Raw genomic sequence first — 5110 nt, 5'->3', positions numbered from 1 at the left:
TTAAACATAGAGTTACCATATGACTCAGCACTTTCACTAATAGGTATATGTCCCCCAGAATTAAGACATATGTCCATATTTAAAATTATACATAAGTGTGGATGGATAAACAAAAGGTGGCATATTAACATAATAAAATATTCCTTGGCAATAAAAGGAATGATGTGCAGATACATGCTACAATATAGATGAATCCTGACATTCTGCCAAGTTAAAGAAGCCGATCAAAAACAAATACAAAAATGTATTATATGATTCAATTTATAAAAAACCTCCAGATTAAAAATAAGGAGCAACTACTAAAGAGTATTGGGTTTCTTTTGGCGGTGACAAAAATGTTCTAAAATTAGACAGTGATGATTGTATAACTCTGAGAATATACTAAAAACACCAATGTGTATACTTTAAAACTGATTTTTATATGTGAATTATATTTAATGAGTGTTAGAAAAACACATTGCTGAGATTCGTTCATATTGCTGCATGTAAATGCATTCATTTATTTTTATAACTGTATAAAGTCCACTGTGTTTTTTATTAAATGTCTGTCGATAGGCATTTGAACTATTTCCAGGTCTTTGCTAATGTTAACAGTGCTGCTATGAACACTCTCATACCTACCCTTGGCTGCACATATACAAGACTTTCAGGTGTATATTTAAAGTCAGAGTCCAATTATTTAAAAAAAAAATGTCTCCAATTATTTCAGAGAGAGGGAGTTTAAAATTGAGAATTGAGTTGAAAGTTGTGTTTCGTCTTTTGTTTTACAAAGAATTTGAAATGGTTGGAGGAACAAAAAGGAATTAGGTAGTGTTATACAAAAATTAGTTACTGCAGAAGCTTCCACATACCTGGCAAGAAAGAAAAGGATGGTACCACCTAGAGCCCTAGCTCACTATACCATTAAGCCTGCTCTTGTGGGGACTTCAGGGCCTAAGAAAGAATGCAGGAGCCCACATTCACTAGATGCTGTTGCTTCTGCAACTGCCACCGGGGTGCTGTCACCATTGCTACTAACACCACTTTTTCTATTTTTACTACTGCTGTTAATGTCACTGCTATGTCCTTATTGGCACCCTTCCAAAGGAGAAAACGGAGATTAAAAAAAGTGACATATTTCTTCTCCTCCTGGCTATATGTTTATAATTTCTTATTGAAACATTATTATTCTGGCTCCTTCAAAATCCTTGTTAAATAATATTAAACTTAGTTATCTTGGTATTGGCATTTATTGATTGTCTTTATTCATTTATGTTGATATTTTCTTGGTAATTAGTGTGACAAGTTATTTTCTATTGAAACCTGGACATTTTGAATTTTATGTCATGAGACTCTCAACTTTATTTAAACTGGTTTTAGTGGGCTTCCTTTGACACTGACCCAGCAGGAGTTGGGAGATCATGATCTCATTACTACCAGGTCAGGGGAGGAGTTCAAGATCTCTACTCAGTCTTGCATAACACATGATGCAGGTCGAGGCTCCACCTTATTGCTAGGAAGGGATGGGATTCCCAGCTCACCCACTAAGCCTCTGCTGACACTACGCTGGCTGTGAGTCATAGGAGTGCCTCCTTAGTAAAGTGATCTCTATCAATACAATAAGGGGTGACCTCATTATCTCTGGGCATGGTGAAAGTCCTGACTCTCCATCAGGCCTCCTATGACACCAACATAGTGTGAAAAAGAAGGGCTTTCTTATAATTGCCAGGTTGGGGTATAAATCCAGACTTCCCATGTGGTTTCTTCTGACTGGGAGTAAGTAAGGAATGCTGTTACTTCTTGTTGAGTATGAAAGACCCAGATTCCTATTTCATAATATGATACTACCCTGACAGGGGTTAGGGTACCACATTACAGACTGGCCAGCATGGAATTCTAAGCTTCTCACTTAGCTTTTACTGGTATGGGTGGTAATAGAGCCACTGTTTTTTTATTTTTTTTTTTCTGAAGTGTTTGGCTGAAGTAAAATAGTTATTGTCTAAATGGTTCGTCTTAGTAGGCTGCCATTTTCCTGGCCCTTAGCTAAAGAGAGCAGACATTTGTTGGAGCTTTTTACATCTGCCCCATCAGTATTTTTGTTTTTCTTACTTCTTCAGATAAAACTCTGAGAGATATGAGGCAGGAGAGAGAGAGAGAGAGAGGAAGGAAAAAATAAAAAGGAGAAAAAAAAGGAAAGGAAACGAAAGGAAAGCAGAGGAGAAGAGAAGAGAGGGGAGGGGACAAATAAAAATAATGAATGAATATAAATCATATAATTTTCTCAAAATAAATATAGAATATAAATAATGAATTATCAAATATAATGTTTGCTATGTGGTAATTAAAAGAATAGGCAGAGTGTGGTAAAAGGAATATAGACTGGCTCTGAAAAGAAAAACCTGTGTCTCAGAGCAATCTCATTCTAGGATATGAAGTTCAAAGAATCTTCATTTCTTAAGAGATTTACATAAATCTTAAAGGATATTTCACAATGAAAATGTAGTAAGAAAATGACAGTAGACATGAGCAATTACAAAAAATAAATTTAGGAAAAATTGAAGCTACAGTAACAAGAAAAGAATTTTCCTCATATATACCATATGGAATAAAACAAATATTAATATGTATTTTGACTCTTTGCCAGAAAATAGTTACATGTAAAATGGGTTAACACGGTATCTACTACATTGTAGGAGCATAATAGTTTAATAGAAACCATCTCACTGGAATTTCTTAAAATTTCGACCACTATATCTACAAACCTAATCTGTCATCTTCCTTTCATAATAAAATAAATGTACCAATGGTTGTGCCTTCCTTCTGTCTTAGAAAGGCATACCTAGTTCATTCACTAGCCCTCTCCCTTTCCTAGCTCAAACCCTAGAATCTTTTTCCTGCATAATCGATCATTCACACTCTATTGGATTTTTGGCATCACAGGAGACATACACTTCTAATCTCCCATCTTAAAATGTACCCTTTAAAACTCACAACACTTCTAGATACCAAAAACAAGCTAGAAAGACTTGTCCAACTATTTTCTTATTACCACTCAATCTTAACCTAAGTCAAAATTTGTTTCTTTTCCACATTCCATTGAACTTATCTTGTGTTTCTAAATCAGTTAGGCACTTTTCCACATACTAGCCTTTCAACTGATTGCACCTTCCTTGTCATAGAGTTGCCTGCTGTCAGTCCACTTCAGAAGCACAGTTTTTATCATTATTCCTGAAGTCAGGCCTTCAGCTTACTTCTCTAGAACTCCTAACAATTTTCCTTAAAGGAGCATGGTCTAAAGTCAGAATAGATCCTTTAGCTGGGAAGGTAAAGTCAGGATTGAAGAGGGTCCTGAAGCCCTGTACAGACTGGAAGACTTCCATTCTGTGGGTATAGATAGATAAAGCCAAGGTTTTGAGGTGTGGTAAGGAAGCTGATATATTTTGGAACTCTCACACATGTAGCTTCCTAAGAGGGAAACAAATCAGTATAACACAAGGGAAAAAGGTAAAGTTTTATATTTGTGAAAGCTAATGACTCTGCTCCAACATGAGAAAATTAATTTTTATTTTATAGACCTGTCTTTGGAAAAGTTGTTACCTTAGAGATTTATAATTTCTGCAAGATAATTGAGTAAAATAAATAAATAAATAAAAGTTGTTCAAAGGACAAGCACTTAGATGTTATTTTCCACTTGGAATAATTACTTTTTAAGTATAAAAGGTAAAAATGCTAAGTGAAATTTCCATTGGTAAAAATATTAAAAGGAAACTTCAGTTTGAAATCTCTTCTTTTTTGGCATATTTATTGAAGCATAATTTACATACTATAAAACTATTATAAATGTACAATTATTTTCAGGAGATTCATAATATTGTGTAGTGATCACCATTGTTCAGCTTTAGAATATTTTTATCACATCCAAAACATTTCCTAATACCATAGGTCAGGCAGTGATTGGACAAAGATTGTGCCCAATCACTGGAGTACAAAAATGCTTCCTTCTGGACATTGATTTGTGTGTGGATAGGGGAGCACATTTAAGTTTGGGAAATTTTAATGTCTGCCTCAGATTTCACTTTCTGCTGGGCTTCTCTGGTCCCCCATCACACATGTACATAGTTTCTCAGTCAGCCCAGGACATATGGAGTGCTTATGTAGCCCTTTATAGATCCTTTATTTTCAGGATCTCCCCATTAAATGCTCATTTGATCTTCCACTTCCCTCAAAAGGCACAACGACCTCTAGCTAGTTGAGCTGTGGTTCTCACCATTTTTTTTCCTACAAAATTTGTTATTTTTAATGAATATTTTACTAGACATATGTGTTTGTCTTCTTTTCCAAAGCATGTCGGTTCCTTCTGAAGGGAAATTCACTGGTGTTCACAGTCAGCCCTGCCCTGATAAAATTACCTTATCTGTACAGCTGTAAAGCCAATCCAGGCAAGAAGATTGCTACTCCCATTGTTCTTACCTGGAGTTTATGAATAAGCACTTCTCACTTTGTTGTTAGCTTTTGGTCAATTTTCAACACCAAAATGGACTTTTGTAAAAATTTTGTTCAGTATTATGCTTTTATTTTGTAGGAGGGCTTTGCCAACTTCATAAATCCCTCTAGTTTTTCCTTTTAAGAGGCTGACTACGGCCATGCCCATAGTCACCCTGAACAAGCCCGATCTCGTCTGATCTCAGACACTAAGCAGGGTCGGGCTTGGTTAGTACTTGGATGGGAGACCATCTAGGAAGACCAGGTGCTATAGGCATAAAAAATAAAAAATAAGGGATTGTAAGCCGACAAGGTTCTTGCAATCTGTGAGGTCAACCAAAGGTTGCCTTGCCTAAAAAAAAAAAAGAAGTTAAGATTACATATGCGATCTTATCTAAAGAATAAATGTATAATCTAAAATATATAAAAAGGTATAAATATGAATAATTCCAAGATAACTGTACATTCTATATCAAGATGGTCACAACAATTTACTAATAATATTAATTAATGTCTGTATTGAAGATATGAATTTAGGGAAGAGATGTTCATGCTGGATTGGAGCCAATTGAGATAAAAATAGACATTAAAGTAACAATTTATTTTTCCAAATTTAAAAATCCTCTAAAATAATATATATTTCCAATAG

General features: G+C 35.0%; 1 pseudogene; it reads left to right on the top strand.

Moving 5' to 3' along the window:
- The first annotated feature begins 4612 nt into the window (after positions 1–4612).
- On the top strand, positions 4613–4738 carry LOC120613902 (uncharacterized; annotated as a pseudogene).
- Positions 4739–5110: the final 372 nt, after the last annotated feature.

Source organism: Pteropus medius, unplaced genomic scaffold (assembly GCF_902729225.1).
Source record: "Pteropus medius unplaced genomic scaffold, Ma_sr-lr_union100, whole genome shotgun sequence".
NCBI lineage: Eukaryota > Metazoa > Chordata > Mammalia > Chiroptera > Pteropodidae > Pteropus > Pteropus medius.
Note: the sequence above shows the minus strand (reverse complement) of the source record. Positions and strands in the feature narration are given on the sequence as shown.